Source organism: Equus przewalskii, chromosome 8, assembly GCF_037783145.1.
Source record: "Equus przewalskii isolate Varuska chromosome 8, EquPr2, whole genome shotgun sequence".
Lineage (NCBI taxonomy): Eukaryota > Metazoa > Chordata > Mammalia > Perissodactyla > Equidae > Equus > Equus przewalskii.
This window is the reverse complement of record NC_091838.1, coordinates 72314888-72334804: the sequence shown is the minus strand read 5'-3', so window position 1 is coordinate 72334804 and position 19917 is coordinate 72314888. Positions and strand designations below refer to the sequence as shown.

Genomic DNA, 19917 nt, shown 5'->3' with positions numbered 1-19917 from the left:
ATAACGTAAAAGTCTACAAAGGAGTTGTGTATTCTTTACTTATTCCTACTCTCTCTCTATCAATATTTCTCCCATTATTCATTTTTGCTCTGAGATTGATCTTTTCAATCATTTCTCACAATTACCTAAATCCTACCCAGAATTCCCATTGCATCCCAGACTGTGATGTTCAAACCACAGTTCACACACCACGTATTTGAATATTCAGTGGCTTACTTTGATGCCAAACCTAATTTTCCCGATGTCCCTTGCTGTCTCTCTCTTTGCTTTTGACAGGAGCCAGGCTCACCACAACACACTCGGCCTGTCAGGAAGGCTGAAGAAACTGCCCCTGACCCAAATTTTTGGTGGCTGAGCTGGTATTCCTTTGCCTCACAAAGCCTTTAATTGAAAACAAAACATGGATTTGAACTTGTTTAAAATGTCTCCAAGTTCTGGCACACAGTGAATTGAACCCAAGGCCCCAAGACCTATCATCCCCAGAGAAACACGACATTAGAGGGGACAGAGCTTAGGGTGGGAAGACCTATAGGAATGCAGAGGTCTGTAAAATGGCTCCAACACATTCTAGGGGGTTTGGCAAAAGCCAGAACTCTTGTAGCCAGACACGTTCTGCATGAAGTTTAAACTGATTTGACATTGTGGCAGGGGATGTCCTTGCTCTTAGGGTTTATTAATTCATGATTCATTCATCAGGATTGTGTTTTGTGTAAGGTGTCCAAGATATCTAATGATTCCTGCTGAAATACTGCCAATGCTTTACTTTCCCACTCTCTCTCCTCTTCACATTTTTGGTCAAGATCAAACAGCATTTGAATCTGGTATGTCTTGATTTATATTTAGGTCTTGGAAGTGAAATCATGTGACAAGCTACAAACTTGGCAAGACCCATTCCCCTCACCCTCTAAAATGACTAGTGTAATTGTCTATTTTAGCTATTCAATTGAGTCCTTTGGTTAGGCTCAGATATCATGTGCAGTGGAATTGTCAAAAACATTATTATCCTTTTAGAAATCATTCAAATAATGTCAAAAAAGACACCATTCTGAACTCCAGGCTCTTACACTCTCAGAGACACATATTGTGCACTGAGAAGTTCTTATTTTGGTGCACACTCCATTATGCCACCAATGGCTCCAGTTGGAAAGTTGAGAGTTATTTTTGGTTCCTCCCTCTTGATATCTAACCAATTCCTAATTCATGCTGATTCCACTTTTTTCATATTGTTTGACTGCATCCACTTCTCCCAGACTCATAGTTCATGCCCTTGTCCTTCCTCTTCTAGAGCATTGCCATAGCTAGCTGAGTAGTCTCCCTGCTTCTAGGCTTGCCCTTTTCCTTTCCATCCATCAGTCAGCAATCATATTGATCTATCTAAAGCATGCATTTTATCATGTCATTCAGTTGCTTAAACATTCTCAATGGTCCCTTTTTCCTTTAAGATAAGATAATGCCCCAAGTAACAAGCACAACCTATAGTGTCCAGCACAACCTGGTCTACGTCTTGTACCCCAGCATCACTTTTCACCATCACCTCTTCATTCTTTAGGATCTACCATATTGAACTCTGGACTGTACGCAAGACAAGCCATATTCTCTTTAATTGCTGTGCCTTTAATTTGATTCTTATTCTGTCTTGAATGGTTCTATTGACTTATCTTCCACTAGCTTTATTCATCCTTCAGGACCCTGCTTAGCTGCCACTTCTTCCAAGAAATCTTCGTAGGTCTGGATTATGAGCTTCTCCTCTATGCTTTTCACTACCTTGTTCTTACTCCTATCATAGCATTTATCATACAATATCGTGATTACCTGTTTCCTTTTTGATTTAAGCAACTAAAGTACAAGTTCCCTGAAGATTATATTATGTCATGGTCACCACTGTATTTTCAATGTCCTCGAAGGAGTTTGAGGGAAGGAATAATTTATTCCGTCTTTATAATTCCCTTGCCGTGTCTGTTCAAGGTATACCAGATGGAGTCCCTTTTTTGAACACACTAAGCTGGATTTCTTTCATGACTCTGTCTTTGTTGTAGATGTTTCCTTGGCCAGAATTGTCTTTTCCCCTCCTCTTCTTTCTCCATGTGAGTTCATCCAGGGCCAATCACATAATTTTTTAATGTTTTATTTTACATTATTTATTAAAACCAGAGCAGCTTAGCTGACTGTATGCATCAGGTATAGGACAGAAATAGTGTTATTTATGCAGAATGAGACATCTTAGAAAGAGTGCTAGAATGGGAGTCAGGAACCAGAGCTCTGGTCACAGTGGTACTGATGACTTGCTGTGTGATCTTAAGCAAACCAGTTCTCCTCTCTGGACCTCACCTTCCTCCGCTTGGCATGAAGAAGGAACAGATTAGATGATCTTTAAGGATCCTTCCAATGGTAATCCCTACAAATTGTGATATTTGAGGTAGGAAAAGGAAAGGACCTTTGTGGAAACATCTGTCTACGTTGAAATAGACCAAAACAATGAGATGAATGTCCAAATAAAATCACTCAGTAAATCCTTGGTTGTCATTGCTCTGCCACTATGTGTGCTATGACTGATTTTGTCTCAGCATTGACTGCTGTGGTCTCTAAGTTCTCTTGAACCAGGCACAGTCTTTGATTTTGGGCAAAACTAGACATGGTTTTCAGTCCTATCTCCGTCACTTACTTGCTATGTGACCTTGAACAAATTCCTTTTCTCTAAGCTTTGGCTTCTTCCTCCATAAATTGGATATCAAGAGTGCGTATTTGTTAAGGTTAATGGGAGGATTGGATTGAGATAATGTCTCTAAAGAACTTAGCAGAGTTTACCTAGTAAGTTCTTAATGACTGGTAGTTACGATGGTGGTGGTGGTGGTGATGATGATGATGATGTTGTAACTTGATTTAAATAGATTGCCACAAGGTTAAAGTAAGAGGATTAGAAGAGAAGATACTTAGGATAGTTACTTCCATATGGTGAGTATTAAAAAATATTGTGAATTGAAATGGTGCACTGCATCCAGCAGGAACTCAATAAGTATTTGCTCAATAAGTAGGAGGGAGAATTTCCTTTTATGCAGATAATGAGAAAATAGTCTTGAGGTTTAACTCTGGCTATTTGAAGGATTTGAAAGTGATGCTTCTCTATTAGAGAAGCTTTGAGTTATCAATGTAATAAGGGTCCAAGGAACCATTTTAGTTAGTCCTTTGGGGCATATTTTCAGGCCAAGATTTCATCCCACAACATAGCTCTTTCTCAGGCTTTGTTCTTCAAACACAAACAAAACCAAGTCTCTTTTCAGTGTTAATATCTTATAAATATCATTTAAATTTTCAGCATTTATATCTTTTCCAACTAATGTAAAATAATGATAGAATTATTATAAAAGGCTGCTTGTTCCATAAAGCTATATATTCACTCGGTAAAGCGACATGCTTTTCTAAGCCTTGAAGAATCTTCTTGTTGAGTCAATCTTTCTTTGGAGAAGGCACAAAAGTAAATGGGACTCTCCAAGGATGAGAAAAATGCTGTGTTCTCTTATAAAGAGGGAAATGTATACCACTGATATTTGTCATAATCCTATATCGCCTTATATATATCCTCATTCATTCCTTCTTCCAACCATAGAAAAGTTATATATCCATCTCTATGGAGTATCCACCATGTGCCAGACGCTCTTGGAGAGCGTCTCATAGAGTGTATCCAATCCTTAACAATCCTACAAGGTAAATATGATCATTTTCATTTTAGCATGAGGAAGTGAGTGCTTATGGAGGTTTAGTGATTTGTCTGAGGTGGTGGGTAGGTAATTTAATTTTGGGTGTGTCTGTTCTAAAATCCATCCTTTTTTCACTCTACCACACTGATCCTTAGCTGGGAGCTGGGCATTATCGGCTTCACTTAGGGTAATTGGTAGGAAGCTCTGAGGAGTTAAAGGACACAAAGCACACAATGAGGGTAAGGCTCTACTGGGACCACCTCTGGGTCCAAAGCTTGCTCCTTTATAACATGGCTGCCTTCTGCTTGGATGGGTTAAGTTGCCTCAAATCCTTCAGCAACTAGAAAAGCAAAGTCAAAGCACTGATGTGCATGAGGAATTGGGAATTATTTAATATTGGTTTGGTTATAATAGCGTCTCACTCCATAACAGACTGATTGTCCATTAAGAGGCCTTTGGTTCAGCATCACATTATGTGCTCAATGAACATGCTAGAAGATATGATCAGAAATATGGCCCCAGTGACCCATTTCAGGGCTTGGGCTTGGTGCAGTCCAGGATGATGTAATTTCTCCATTGAACCATCATTACTGATCTCCTATTATGTGCCAGGCAGTGTGTCGTACCCAAAGTTCTTGACCCTGACTGCCACAAGAAGTATGTGGGGAGATTTGAAAAAATATCAATGTTTAGGCTTCACTCCCAGAAATTCTTACTTGGGTTAGAATGGGGCTTGGACATCAATGTTCTTAGATACTTCTAGCGTGCACTCAGAGTTGAGAGACTCTGGTCTAAAGGTAAAGAGATCAAGAAGTAATGGCAGACATGGAGGCAATAGGGAAGCACTTAAAGGACAAAGCAGTGTTTCCTAGACATAAGTCACTTGTGCATCACATTCACAGTGTTGTCTCCATCCACACACCAACTGTACTGTTACTTACATAACAGATTTCTTTAAAGCTCTCATTGGAAAAAATTCTCTTTAAATAGGAAGCTTCACATACTTACTAAAACTTGAAAACCAGTATCACTTGCCATTAATAGAAGATAAAACATAAAAATAAACAAAATAAAGATATTGCAAACAATACCTATAGCTCATACGCAACATTTTGAGAAACATTGGTTTACAGGGGTAAGAAAATGGGATTTGGGCGATGGACCTGGATTAAGTTCCTAGGTCTATTGCGCATTATCTGGGCACCCCCAGAGAAGTGACCCAGCCTGTCTCAACAGCCTTTTTATTATGTATAAAATAGAGTTAATAATATTCACAAGGTTGTGGCTTTTTGTTAAATAAATGAAATCATTCTATGAGTGCCTAGCTCAGTTCTGGGCACGTAGCAGATAGAGACTCATGAAATCATAGCTTCTTTCGCACTAACTGGCCTTTCTTATTAAAAACTTATGACTAAAGGTGTGTGCAATGCACTCAGGGCCTAGCTTTTCAAGAATTGGGGAATGCTGTCAGGTCCAAGTGTGATTTGACCCAAGTCTTAGAGAGTGAGCGAAGGTGCTCCAGGTGGATGGGATTGAAAGGCATGACACAACCAGGGGATATCATGACCGTTTATCTAAAACCAGCTACAGTGAAAACCAAGTTGGGATGGGGCCGGCGCCATGGCGTAGTGGTTAAGTTTGCATGCTCAGCTTCGGCTGCCCAGGGTTTCGTCAGTTCGGCTCCTGGGCGCGGACATGGCACCGCTCATCAAGCTATACTGAGGCAGCATCCCACATAGCAGAACTAGAAGGAGCTAGATCTAGAATATACAACTATATCCCAGGGGGGTTTGGGGAGGAGAAGAAAAAGAAAAAGAAGATTGGCAACAGATGTTAGCTCAGGTGCCAATCTTTGAAAAAAAAAAAAAAAACCAGGTTGGGGAGTAGCAAAAATCGTTTCTCAAGATTTCGTATTTGTGTATACAGAAACTGAGTGTACTCCGGCAAGTGGCTGTTCATTTGTGACACAGTCTTCTGATGTACCCCTCACCTCCCCCCATTTCTACGACAGAGGGCTCCACTATTTCCAATAATTATAGTTGGATTTCAGGTGAATTTGGCCTTCAGCAAAGATGAGCCTGATGATTCCTATTTTTGTGACTCTGATTATTCCTGCTACTATTAGGCATGGTCTTCTTTGAGCATCCCCTGGAATATTATGATTCTTTATGCAAACGCTTGTCTCCTGCTCTAGCTGGCAGCCAGCACCATGCCTCACAGATTGCTGGTGTAATAAATGATAAACGACTTGCAATGATATACTTGGAGGGAAACAGGCAATTCTACAATTTTTATAAATTGTCAATAACTGTGTCTAGAGTCTCATGCATTTCAAATTAAAAACTTTATGGATGTGGTTTTATCTGTAATATTTGAGACTGATTGACTGATTCAATTTGATCCTTTCAAAAAAGTCAACCAGCAGTTACTGTTTAGTAGACCCAGGGATTCTGAGATAAATAAGAGTTTTTCCCTGACCTCAAGAAGCTGAGAGTCTTGAGCATGTAACAGACAATTATAAATTGTAACAAAAATCAAAACAAAATATGAAAAACAGTACCAACAAAAATGTTGAGCAGAGCTCTAAGAAAAGTGTGCATAGGATGCTATGGGTACATAGAGAGTGGGCAGAAAATCTCGTCACAAATCCAGTTTCATTCAGTGGTCAATGAATCCTTGGCATTTACTCAGAGCAGCCGTCTTTTTCCTTTTCGTGCATTCATCATAACTTGACATAATTATCTCCATAATGACTTTCAAGCTCCATGAAGGCAGTGATGGTGGCTGCCGTGTTCATCACGGAATCCTCCGTGCTTTGCCTAATTAGCACAGTACTCAGCACATAGGGGATGTGGAAGTGAGTGAGTTTAATGACTATGTGGATGAACTAAAACTGGCCACAAATGCATTAAAGAGCTATGATAGAGGCCTGAAAAGGATATAATGTTGGTGCTATGTTCAATACCCTGGAGCACATTCTTGCTTCTGGAAAAGAGATTTCTTTTCCAGTTTAAAGGTCCTTAATTGTATTAGCCTCATTGCCACCTTTCATAAGCTAAGGGATTTGTGGTCCATAAGCACAATTCCAAACGGAGAGACATTCCCAGCAACTGAACGAACACCCAAGAAAGTCAGAGAGGCTGTCTCCAGATGGACCGGATTTACAGGGTGAGAAGAGATATGTGAATCTAGGCCAGAGGCCAAGGTTCCCTATTTATTCAGTTGTTGGTGAGTGGGGGCCTCAACAAGATATAAAAACAACTGGCTTCTGCATACCTGCCCTTGAACGACACACAGGCCAGAAAACTCCATACACAGCCCTTGTGTCTACACTACACTAGGTCAATCTCTTGGTGTCCTAGAAGGAGCACAGGCATTTCAAGAGTGGCTTCACATCCATCTCTGCTACTTTCTGGCTGTGTGGCCCAGGCCAGTCCACCGTACTTCCCCTTGGCTGTAAAATGTGGGGGTAGGGCACTCTGATGTCCAACACAACTGTCGTTGATTGTCCTGGAGATTGGAACCCAAGTCCTGAGTGTGAGACTCAGCTCAGTCCCTCTACTTACTGGCTGTGTGATTTATCAGTGGGCAAATCTACTCTGTACTGTTAGAGGAAGGACTCTTCCTCCTGCCAGAAACTGGGTCTCACTTTGGACACTAAAATCGATCTAGAGTGTGAACTCCCCACTAGACTGTGAGCTTTCTGAGGGCGGGGGCTGCCTTGTGCCCCGTTCCTGCAGGGTGTGGTTCATAGCAGCTCCTCCCCCACTGTTGGTCAGCAAAAGAATGAGGCCTTACCTCTGTTTCAGCGCCAAAGTAGGTGCTGGTGCCTGCCTGTCCATGGACATCCTCTAGATGGCAAACTCAGCTCAATTTTGGACTGAAGTCGGCCTCTCCGGCTGGGGGATGTCCTGGTGTGGAGTAGTTTATTGGAAATCTAGTTTCATCCATTGCCCGCAGAATCTTCAGAATGGCTGCAAGGCTTCTGAAAATGCCAGGCAGCCGGGATGAATCTCTCTACTTGCCCAGGGAGATGATGGGTTTTCTGAAGTGTTTTCTCAACAAGGGAAATGGCCTCCTAAGAGGAGGGGAAGGTGGTGAAAGAGCCTACCTTTCTTCACAGGCATTGCTGGGTGGCCTCACATGGATTCTCTCATCTAATTCTCACAACAACCCTACAAAATAAGTGGTGTTATTATTTCCCCTTTATAAATGATGACACAGAGACTTAAAGACATTAAAGCATCTTGTCAAAGTCAAGCCACTCTTTTGGAAGCACTGGGTTGCTAAAGCATGTCACTCTAATACCTCAGCCACTTTTACCTGTCCTCCCTGTTTAACTCACACAGAGAAAATTAGGGGTGAAGGAAATAGAAATAGTATAGCTTTCCTTTTTTTTTTTTTTTTAAAGATTGGCACCTGAGCTAACAACTGTTGCCAATCTTGTTTTTTTTTTCTTCTCCTGCTCCTCCTCCTCCTCCTCCTCCTCCTTCTTTCCAAAGCCCCCCAGTACATAGTTGTATATTCTGGTTGTGAGTGCCTCTGGTTGTGCTATGTGGGACGCCGCCTCAGCATGGCCTGAGCCGAAACCCTGGACCACTGAAGCGGCGCGCGCGAACTTAACACTCAGCCACAGGGCCGGCCCCTGCGTAGCTTTAGTGAACTGTTTGTATGCAAGAGAACACAGTAAGAGTTGTCAGCTCTAAGCAATCATGGCTGCTTTAGGCTGAGAAGATGACCAGTACCTCAGGTTTTGGCAAGACAGGATTTTCTGTGTCCATGGAATCTGTCACAGCTTCCAGAGAGCTCCTTTTGAAGGACAGTCAACTGCAGAAGTTCTAGATGGTTCTGATTGAGGAATTCTTGTCTGAAATGAGGCTCATTTTCTCCAAAAACGGATTTCTAATTCTCTCTTTCTCTAATGTTTTTGAGTTGGCTGACATTTTGGGGAGAAAAGTGAATGGGAAAATTCATCATACATTTATTTAACAGGTATCTATGGACCTCCCACTATGGTTTGGACCATGTTCTGTCAGGCATAATCCATACAAAGTTGAAGCATATGGAAGCTCTGCCTTAATAAAAGGAGACATTGAGACTTCAAAAATAAGTAGAATTTAAGGTAAAAAATGCCAAGAGCTTTGAACTAATTTTGAATTTAGGAGAAATTATATATTCTCAGTTAGGGGACTCTGGGAAGGCTCCATGGAAGAGGTGATAACGGAGCTGAGCCTTGGTGACAATGTAGGGTAAGAATATTCAGGACTACTTGAAGAGCATGCGGAGAAGAAGTAGCGGCGTATGAAAGCCTAGAAATGTTAAAAACCAAAATATATGGATGGGGGAACAATGAGTCCTGCAATTCCACCAGGGTGTAGTGAAACATGGGCGTTACATTCAGGGAAGAGAGACTGGCCTCAGTTTGGTGAGGACTTCTGTGCCACATTCATCTCCCATTATGATTATATTTCTGTTTGTCCTTTTCCTCTAAAGTTTCACTTTATACATTTGATGTATGCTATTGGGTGCATGTAAATTTAGAATTATTACATTTGGTGAGTTGACCTCATATCAGGAAATATATCTCTTTATCTCTAAAACACCTTCTCACCTTCGCACCTTCTCAAGTATATCGATGATATTGGCATAGCTATACTAGAGTTCTCTTGGTGCCATTTTGCATAGTTTACCTTTTAAATTCCTTGACTTTCAAGCTTTCTGTGTCCTTACATTTAAGCTGTATTACATGTAAGCAGCATACAGTTTTTTTCTAGCCTGACAGTGTGTGTCTTCCAATTAGAGAATTCAGTCCATTAACATTAAATGTAATTACTATACTTTTACAATTTCTTATTATTTATTTTTTATTTGATCCACTTGTTTTGTGTTTAATTTTTTCTTTCTAGCTTCATTTAAGAATACATAAATAATTTTAAATCCCATTGCCTCTCTTTATTAGATTTTTAGTTAAACGTTTTTTGTTACGTTCCGAGTAGCTTTCCTAGAGATTACAAGATTGATCCTATATTTATTAAATTTAACATAAATCAGTATTTAAAAAAACTCTTTTATTGAGGTCGTATTGGTTTATAACATTGTATAAATTTCATGTGTACATTCTTATATTTCAGTTTCTGGATAGACTGCATCGTGCTCACCACCAATAGTCTAGTTTTTATCTATCACCATATATATGTGTCCCTTTCCCCCTTTAACTCTCCCCCCAGCCTCTTCCCCTCTGGTAATCACTGATCTGTTCTCCTTATCTATGTGTTTGTTTGTTTATCTTCTACATTTGAGTGAAATGGTATGGTATTTGTCTTTGTCTGACTTATTTTGCTTAGTGTAATAAACTTTTAAAGTCCATCCATATTGTTGAAAATGGCATAATTTTGTCTTTTTTATGGCTGAGTAGCGTTCCATTGTATATATATATATATATATATATATATATATATATATATATATATATACCACATTTTCTTTATCCATTTGTCCCTTGATAGGCACATGGGTTGCTTCCAAGTCTTGGCTATTGTGAGTAATGCTGCGATGAACATAGGGGTGTACACACGTTTTTGAATTAGTGTTTTCATGTTCTTTGGGTACATACCCAGATGTGGAATAGCTGGATCATATGATATTTTTATATAAATTAACGTTTTACCACCTCCCAAACAATTCTAGGGATTTGAATGCTTTAAATTAATTTACTCTCTATTGATTACTCTCTTTTTTATGTAATTTATATTCATTATAATTTGTCACGTATTTTAAACCCCTTAAAATTTTAATTTTTTTGTATAGTTTATATTCATTTAGTCTTACCAACATGTTTAACATTTCTGTTAATCTTCATTTCTGCCTTAATTTCTGTGTTCCCATTTGGGATCATTTTCCTTCTACCTGAAAATTTCTCTTTTCTTTTTATGCAGATCTACTGGAAATGAATTATCTCAGTTTTTTCTTGTCTGGAAGTGTCTTTATATTACCTTTACTTTGAAGGTTATTTTCTTTGAGTACAGAGTTCTACATTTGTGTTTATTACCTGTTTTCCAGCCTTTACAGATGTTCTTCCATTGTCTTTGGCTTCTATTGTTTCTGGTGGGAAGTCAGCCTTAAGTCTTATTTTTTCTTCTTTGAAGTTAATGCATTTTTTCTTTGTTTTTGATTTCTTTTCAGTTGTTTGATTATGATATGCGTAGGTGTGATTTCCTTTGCATTTATCCTTCTTGGGTGGCTTAATATCTTTTTTTTTATTTTAGAAAATTGTCAGCCATTTTTTCTCTTTCAATATTCTTTTTGTGTCATTCTTTCATCTTTTTCTGGGACTTCAATTGCATATATATTAGAACTTCATACCTTATCACTCATATATATATACCATTTATATAATTTATATAATGAATTTATATATTCATCATTTATATAATGAATTTATATAATGAATTTATCCTTTATATATATCATTTATATAATGAATTTAATATATGTAGATATATGTGATCTATATCTATCTTTCTATCTAATCTTAACCCCTTTCTGTATTTGTCATATTTTTTACTCTCCTTGCTTCAGCCTATATATTTTCTACTCATTTAGCTTCCATTTGATTAATCCATTCTTCTGCTGCACCTAATTTGCTGCTAAGCCTACCTATTGATTTCTTAATTTTAGCTATTGCAGTTTTCAGTTCTAATATTTCTATTTGAATGTGTTTTGCCCAGCTTTTTTTGTTTTCTTTTGGTGAGGAAGATTAGCCATGAGCTAACATCTGTTGCCAATTTTCCCTTTTTCTTCTTTTTTTTAATCTCACCAAAGCCCCAGTACATAGTTGTATATCCTAGCTGTAAGTCTCTATTTGAATGTTTTATTGGTTTAATTTCTTTGGTGAAATTGTCCATTTTGTCATCCACTTTATTTTACACATCAATCATAGTTAAAAACAATATCTGGGTCATGCGGCAGGCAGAATTTTAAGATGGGCCCCAAGTTCCACCCTCCTTTCACCTGTGTACATTGCATGTATAATTCCCTCCCTCTTGAATGTGGGTGGTACCTGTGAGTGTGATGGGATAACACTCCCTGTTTAGGTTACGATGGGTAACAAACATGATGAGATAGTCATTTCTGTGATGACTTCTTCACAGCAGACTAAAGAGAAACTCTCTGGTGGCTGGCTTTGAAGAAGGAAGCTGCCAGTTTGCCAGAGGGTCACATGGGGAGGACTTGAGGGTGGCTTCTAAGAGCTGAACAAACAAGAAGAAAACGGGGCTGTCAATTCTTCCAACAACTGATCGAACTTGGAAGAGGATCCCAAACTCCAGATAAGAGCGCAGCCTCGCTGATTTCAGCCTTGTGGACTCTGTTCAGAGAGTCCAGCTATACTGTGCATGGACTTCTGACCTTTAGAAACTGTGAGACAGTAAATGATGTTGTTTTAACTCTCTGAGTGTGTGATGGTTTGTTGTGCAGCATTAGAAACTGAATACGGGTCATTGATGGATCTATTTCTGTATCTTTTTAATGTCCATCTTGGTTTTCTTATGTTTGTTAATTTTTTCAATTATTTTATTGAGATCATAATGGCTTATAACATCGTGTAATTTCAGGTATACATTATTTTTGTCCATTTCTGTATAGACTGCATCGTGCTCACCACCCGTAGTTTAACTTTTTTCTGTCACCATACCTATGTGCCCCTTTACCCCTTTTGCGCATCCCCGGCCCCTTTCCCCTCTGGTAACCACTAATCTGTTCTCTTTATCCAGGTGTTTGTTTATCTTCCACACATGAGTGAAATCATGCAGTATTTATCTTTCTCTATCTGGCTTATTTTGCTTAACATCATACCCTGAAGGTCCATCTATGTTGTTGCAAATGAAACAATTTTATCTTTTTTATGGCAGAGTAGTATTCCATTGTGTGTGTGTGTGTGTATATATATATATAATATATATATATATTCACTAATAAGTAGTGATGTTGAACATCTTTTCATGTGTCTGTTGGCCATCTGTATATCTTCTTTGTAAAAATGTTCATATCCTCTGCCCATTTTTTGTTCAGGTTGTTTTTTTGTTGTTAAGCTGTATGAGTTCTTTGTATATTTTGGAAATTAACCGCTTGTTGGATATATGATTTGCAAATATTTTCTCCCATTTCATAGGTTGTCTTTTTGTTTTGTTCCTGGTTTCATTTGTATTTCAGAAGCTTTTAGTCTGATGTATACTCATTAGTTAATTTTTTTCTTTTGTTTCCCTTGCCTGAGTAGACATGGTATTCGAAAATTTGCTGCTAAGACCAGTGCCAAAGAGAGTATTGCCTATATTTTATTCCAGGAGTTTTATGGTTTCATGTCTTACATTCAAATCTTTAATCCACTTTGAGTAATTTTTGTGTATGGTACAAGATAATGGTCTACTTTCAATCTTTTCCATGTGGCTGTCCAGTTTTCCCAGCATCATTTATTGAAAAGACTTTCCTTTCTCCATTGTACATTTTTGTCTCCTTTGTCAAAGATTAACTGTCCACAGATATGTGGTTTTATTTCTGGGCTTTCAATTCTGTTTCATTCATCTATGTGTCCATTTTTGTGCCGATACATGTTTGTTATTTTTATATTGAAGAAATTGTGTGTGTGTATGTATAGCATGTATGTGGAAAATTGTAGAGGCCCTTAATTATGCTCTCTTCTTCTGGGAAGAGTTCATCCTATTCTCTAATAGGCATCCAGGATAATGGCAAATCATCATAATCCAGTTGATCATGGGGCTCTTTCAAGGCATGGTTGCAATCTTTGTTTGGCTATAACTGAATTTGTATTTGCCCCCAGTTCTAGGTGTAGCCCTGCAGGGATTACAAACTGAAAGCTGGGGTATTCTCTAGAGTTTTCCTTCAAAGCAGGCACTGAGCTTTAATTTTGGATCTCTCAATAATTTGATGCTATGGATTGAATGTTTGTGTCCTCCTCAAATTCATATGTTGAAGCCTAATCCCCAAATGAGATGGTATTTGGAGATGGGGCCTATGGGACGTAATTAGGTCATGGGAGTGGAGCCCTAATAAATGGAATTAGTGTCCATGGAAGAAGAGACGAAGGAGAGATAATCTCTTTCTTCACCATGTGAGCATACAGCAAGAAGGCATCTGCCTACAAACCAGGAGGAGGGCCTTCACCATGAACCAAATTGGCTGGCACCTTGATCTTGGAGCTCTAGCCATCAGAATTGTGAGGAATAACTTTCTGTTGTTTAAGCCACGCAGCCCAGTCTATGGTACTTTTTGAATAGCAGCCCAAACTGACTAAGACATTCGGTATTGGCAAAAACTCTGCTCTACTTTGCCATGGCTTACTTGTATACTTAGCTTCCTGCCTCCTTTAACAAGTGGGCAGGAAATATTTGTCCCTTTGCAAATATTTGTCCTACTTTCTCTGCTTGATCAAATATCTTCAACTCTTGGTTTAAGTGTTGCCTCTTCACTGCCTACTGCTCCTGTCTTCCCTTCCCCATATAAAATTAATTTCTTTCTTGGGTGCCCCTGTGGCATTGCATATGTTATTCTCTTATGGTGTTTACTATGTTTTCTTATAATGAGGTCTACTGTTATTTACCCACTTTTTGAACTCTGAGCTCAAAAAGGCATAGACCAGGGGCTGGCCCAGTGGTGCAGCAGTTATGTGCGCACATTCTACTTCGGCGGCCCAGGGTTTGCTGGTTCAGATCCTGGGTGCAGACATGGCACCACTTGGCAAGCCATGCTGCAGTAGGCACCCCACATGTAAAGTGGAGGAAGATGGGCACGGATGTTAGCTCAGAGCCAGTCTTCCTCAGTAAAAAGAGGAGAATTGGGAGCAGATGTTAGCTCAGGGCTAATTTTCCTCAAGAAAAAAAAAAACGGTGTAGACTGGGACATTGTATTCAATGTCTGAGACTGAGCAAATGCTCCATAAATATCATTTAAATGTTGATCGAGCTGTACTAAAATAGAAAGTGTGTTTTTATTTGTTTTAAGATCTTAATCGAAGGAAGGTAACTTTCTTGGGAAGGCTCATTTGAGTGGGCCACTTAAATGCAAATATACAGTGAGGGAAACACAGCCATTGTATTGAGATAACGTATAGCAGAAACTTTTACAACTTTATCAAGAGTGCCGCTCTCCAGATCAATGGTATGATGACCACTGTAGAGGAGGAGGTGAGTAAATCTACACGAGGGTCCCATGGCTTTTTAAAAGAGAAAGGACAACAAACTGGCCTCTCTACCTGAGATTCTAATTAAGAGAAAATTATTGGAGTGAAGCTGGGTGGACCTGCTGAAGATTTGGTTGCAGGAAAAGGCAATGAGATTCTCCAAATAAAATTCCCCTTCAGAATGGAAGACTTAGGCTGATGGCCTGGATCCAAATCACCTTGGGGGTGGAGTGGTTGCCTCATACCGTGAGTGACGTCAAAATCTCTTCCAGATTCAGCCGCCTTCGACCCAGTGCTGTGCTCCAGGGAACAGAAGCCCAACATGGTGGTGAAACTGAACTCTAGTCTCAGTCTGGAATCCTTTCGGCTACTATTGCCCATGAAAGAGTGAGATCATTTTCCTTCAAAGAATGTAAGTGCTGTCAATAAAGAGCTCGGCTAGTGATGGAGTATTGCTATAGTGACCAGTATTCCATTACAACAACCTAGAATGACAAGAGGTCTTGCCAGTGGCAACAGGCTGGAATTTGGTATCTTTACTCCTCTGATGTAATTTAATTGATATACAAAACATTGTGCATATTTAATGTATACAATTTGATGACTTTGGAAATAAGCATACACTCATGAAACCATCATCATATCCATCACCTCCAGAAGTTTCCCGCATCCCTTTTTATGTGTGGTAAGAATACTCGATGTTAGATGTACCCTCTTAACAAATTTTTAAGTATACAATACAATATTGTTGACTATAGGCACTAGGCCGTAGAGCAGATCTCTAGAACCAATTTTGAAAGAGCTACACTTTTGGACAATATATGCTTTGCGTTTTGGTACAAGTTAGTGGCAGTAGAGAGTCCCAAGGGAAATGACTTCTTACTAATATGGCAAATGAGGGATCAGGCACATATAATTGTAACCAAGGTTGGTAGAACTTACCAGGTCGGTTTCAGGTGCATTCAGTGCATGGAGGAGTGAATGACTGTGTATGCTATTCCCCGACTGCAACGTTTAACAGGGAGGATGGAGACCTTTGAGTCGGAAAGACCAGTGTTAGGAATCTGATTGACTAGCTGTGTAAATGTGAGCAGTGATTTAATCTCTCTGAGCATCAGTTTCCATTTCTGCTGCATGTGAATGTTCATGTCTATTTCAGAAGATTTGTGAGACAATGCAGGCCTCCTGATTCCCACCTAGACCTATCCCCACCATTCACTGTATGTCCTTGTCATAGGCAACCATTCACAGACCGCTAGTTTTTCAAATCCGGCCCTAGCGAAGGGCTGAACAGTAGATGCAGTAAAAGACTGTTTGCTGCCAATGTGCACAAGAATCTATTCTCCACCCAAAACTGAGCGTGAGAACATCACCATAACACATCTTCTACAAAGTCCTATTTCCCCTCTACAGCTAAGATTGTCCCCCTCTGTCAAATGGAGACAGTACTTGGGATCAAAATAGGATCAAAATTCAGAAGGAAACAAAACATAAGTTGAAGAGAAAGTGCTCTCAAAAGGAAGTGAAAATACGGGAGGCTCTAGATTGCTCAGGATTGTGGTTTTAGGTACTAGAAGATCTATTCTTACACTTTGCCTTTTTATGATATATTTTAATAGAGAAAGAGTAGGTAGAAATTTGATGCACAGAAGTATTTTGAATGTACTAAATTCACTATGTAACTGGCTATTAAGTTAATATCCTGTGGTCCTTATGGTTCATTTTGGCTCTCTATAATGCAGGCTCCATAAGGACAGGGGCTAGGGTTTATCTTGTAGATTGTTGATCCTCAATCCTTTCATTGACTCTCTCACTCATTCATTCATTCAAAAATATTTTTGTACTCTTGCTAATTGTTGGACTGTCCTACATGTAGGGAAAAGACATAAAAGTATTCTGCCTTAATAGAACTTTTATTCTAAAATGGGGAGCAGATAAAGATGAATATTTTCTGATAGGATTTTCTAACGAATAAGATGTTGTTAAAGATGATTTGGGGATGCTCTTCTTTGGATAGAGTGGTCAGAGAAAGAATCAGCAATTCAAAAAACCATGAAAAAACATGGAAGAGGGAACATGAAACACAAAATTTTGAGATTGGAAATAGCTTGTCAAGTCCTAATAATTTATAGAAACCAGTGTGGCAGGAGGATGGGGAGTGAAGACCTGGAGTCTGGCACTTAGTAGACACTCAATAGCTATTTAATCTATTATTAATCCATGTGTCCATCTGAGGTCTTTAGCTTTGTAAGTGTCATTCGTTCTCATTGATTTAGTATTGAAACTCTTCAACTCCCTTTTCTTCCTCATCCACCCCGCCCACTCAGGTACCAAGTCCTGTTGTGTTTCTGTAAACTTCCCAACTCTCACTCTTACCCATATTGCCTCTTTTCCCTCATTGTTCCCAAATGCCTTACTGCAAGTCCTCTGAGCTCTAATTTGGACTATAGCAATAGCCTCCTCTTCCTCTAGTCTATAGTCTACATTATTATTGCCCCCCTCATTTCCTGTTGTGTCTTTCCTCTGTTAGCAGCACCTGTGTGGTATCAGAAGATTGACCACACTCATATTTCCAAGAAATGATCCCTTCTGTGCTGATGCTACACCACTGACATCTTCACATTGTGATTGGCTCAAGGAAGGGCCTGTAACCCAGGCAGTGATGGGCTTTCCCATGGTCAAAATTGATAGCTACAGGCATGGTTACATGTCTCAACATAGGTCCACTCAGTGTGAAACCCTGGCTTCATGATTGGATGAAGAGAAACTCTTTCTTCTTTTGGATTGTTATAAGGGCTTGAGGCCTAAGATTGCTGTGGCTGTTTGGCTCTCATGTTGGAAGCCAGCCTCAGGAACATCTGAGAGATGACAGAGGGCTGAGCCTGGAAAATTGTAGAGAAGAGGATTTAAAGACCTTAATCACTTTCCTCAAGCCCTCATCTCCAGACCTCAGTTTTGTTAACTGGACAATTTCCTTTATCATTTGAGGTGTTTTGAGTTAGATTTCTTTTTACACGTGTAAACTATTCAACTCCTGAGTAAGCTACTATCTCAGGTGTGACTTTATCTACCAGATGCTAATGTCTGCTGTAGGAATTATAATAAAAACAATAGCTAATATTTATTGAGGACTTACTGTGTTCTCAGCACTGTTCTAGTAGTTTAGATGTATTATCTCATGTATAGCTCACAATAACCTTATGACTTAGATGTTATTATTAAGGTCATCTACAGAGGAGCATTCTGAGGCCCAGAAAGGTTAAGCAATTTATCAAGGCCACCTGGCTAATAAAGAATAGCAGGTATATTACTTATATATGGTTGCATGACAAATTATCCCCAAATTTAGCAGAACTATATCAGGTTTTATACCAAAAGTAAGTGCTGTAGCCTGGAGAAGACAAATGTTACTTCTGCTCACATGTATTGGCAAAAACCATTTATGTGTGCTGTTACAGGTTGAACTACATCCTCTAACATGATATGCTGAAGTCCTACCCTCTTGGAACCTATGAATGTGATCTTATTTGGAAATAGGGTCTTTGCACATGTTATCAAGTCAAGATGAGATCATACTCGTTTAGGGTGGCCCTAATCCAATATGAATGGTGTTCTTATAAGAAGGGGAGAAAACACAGGGGCAGACACAAGAGGGAAGAATGCCACGTGATGATGGAGGCACAGATTGCAGTGCTGCCGCTGCAAGCCAACACATGCCAAGGATTCCTTGCATTCCAATACCAATCAAAGGCATTCCAATGTCATTCAAACTCCCAGACGCTAGGAAGAAGAAAGAAGGGATTCTCTTCTGAAGTCTTTGGGGGAGTGTGGTCCTGCTGACACCTTGAGTTTGGACTTCTAACTTCCAGAACTGTGAGAGGGTAAGTTTTTGCCGTTGTAAGCCACCCACGTTGGGATACTTTGTTAGAGCAGCCCTAGAAAACTAGTACATGGCCTTAGCCAATCACAAAGAGGTCAGGAGATCCATCTCCAGTGTGACTGAAAAAGAAGAGGACTGCTTATCCGTTAGTAGCACTAATGACTGCAGAAAGAAGCATCATCATGGAAGGTAAATTTTACTGAGGATTTTGTGGATTTCTTCCCAACATGTAGCAAAATCTCATCAGAATATCTGCCTGAGCTGGATGTTAACTGGGCTTATTGTGTGATCATTTCACAATATATACAAATATCAAAGCATCATCTTATACACCTGAAATTAATATAATGTTATATGTCAGTTATACCTAAGTAAAAAAAGAATATTATATATATATATATAATATATAAATATATCTCTACCTGAGAATTCTGTCTTCTCTTTTCCAGTGTTTCTCTCCAGCAACTACTCTTTCCTTTCCTTTACAGCCTGCAAACAAATCTCTTTTATTTTTCTTGCAATTCAACTCTTACTTCATTCAGCTAAATAAAAGCCCAGTGGTAAGTCAAACATCAGTCCTGTGGTTCCTCTGATTGGAGGATCTCATGCTAACGCTAATCTGGGGCACTGGCCAGGGGTTGCTTTGGTGCTCCCACAGGCATCACTGGACTGGGTTTTAATACCCAAACATGTTCACAGTACATTTCCACCTTCTGATGAGCTTTAGGTCTTGGGTTGCATCACTTACTCTCATGAGTTGAGCTGCAGTATAGCAGAGACTTTTCCAGCTGTGCATTCCCATTGCCTTACACATTACTGGCACTTGGTACCAGTTTGACTAAAGTATTGGATCATGTCTATTTAATATTTTTGGTGTAGTGCCTTGCCTGAAGGTGTAAATATCGGCTAATGAGTTTGTGCTGTAGGCAAACCTGTTCCGGTGATAGAGATGTGTGAAATCATATTGTAAAGTGTGGGGACTGGAATTGGCCACCCCAAGATATGTCTCTTTGGCATGAGGATTATTTGAGGCTGATTGCTTTTGATAAACTGGGACAGGGAAGGAGGCTCTGAGGAATGGAACTTGCTTGCCCTTTATTAGGACACATTTACATTTGTAAGGTAAATCTCTATCTGTAAAGGTGCCT

General features: G+C 39.4%; 1 long non-coding RNA gene across 1 annotated transcript in view; it reads left to right on the top strand.

Annotated features, from left to right (window-relative positions):
• Window positions 1-15338, top strand: part of LOC139085151 (uncharacterized) — a 126696-nt gene extending 111358 nt beyond the window's left edge. The window contains exon 4 of the long non-coding RNA XR_011543222.1: window positions 15162-15338. This is a non-coding gene — a long non-coding RNA (uncharacterized lncRNA). The remainder of the gene's footprint in view (window positions 1-15161) is intronic.
• Window positions 15339-19917: the final 4579 nt, after the last annotated feature.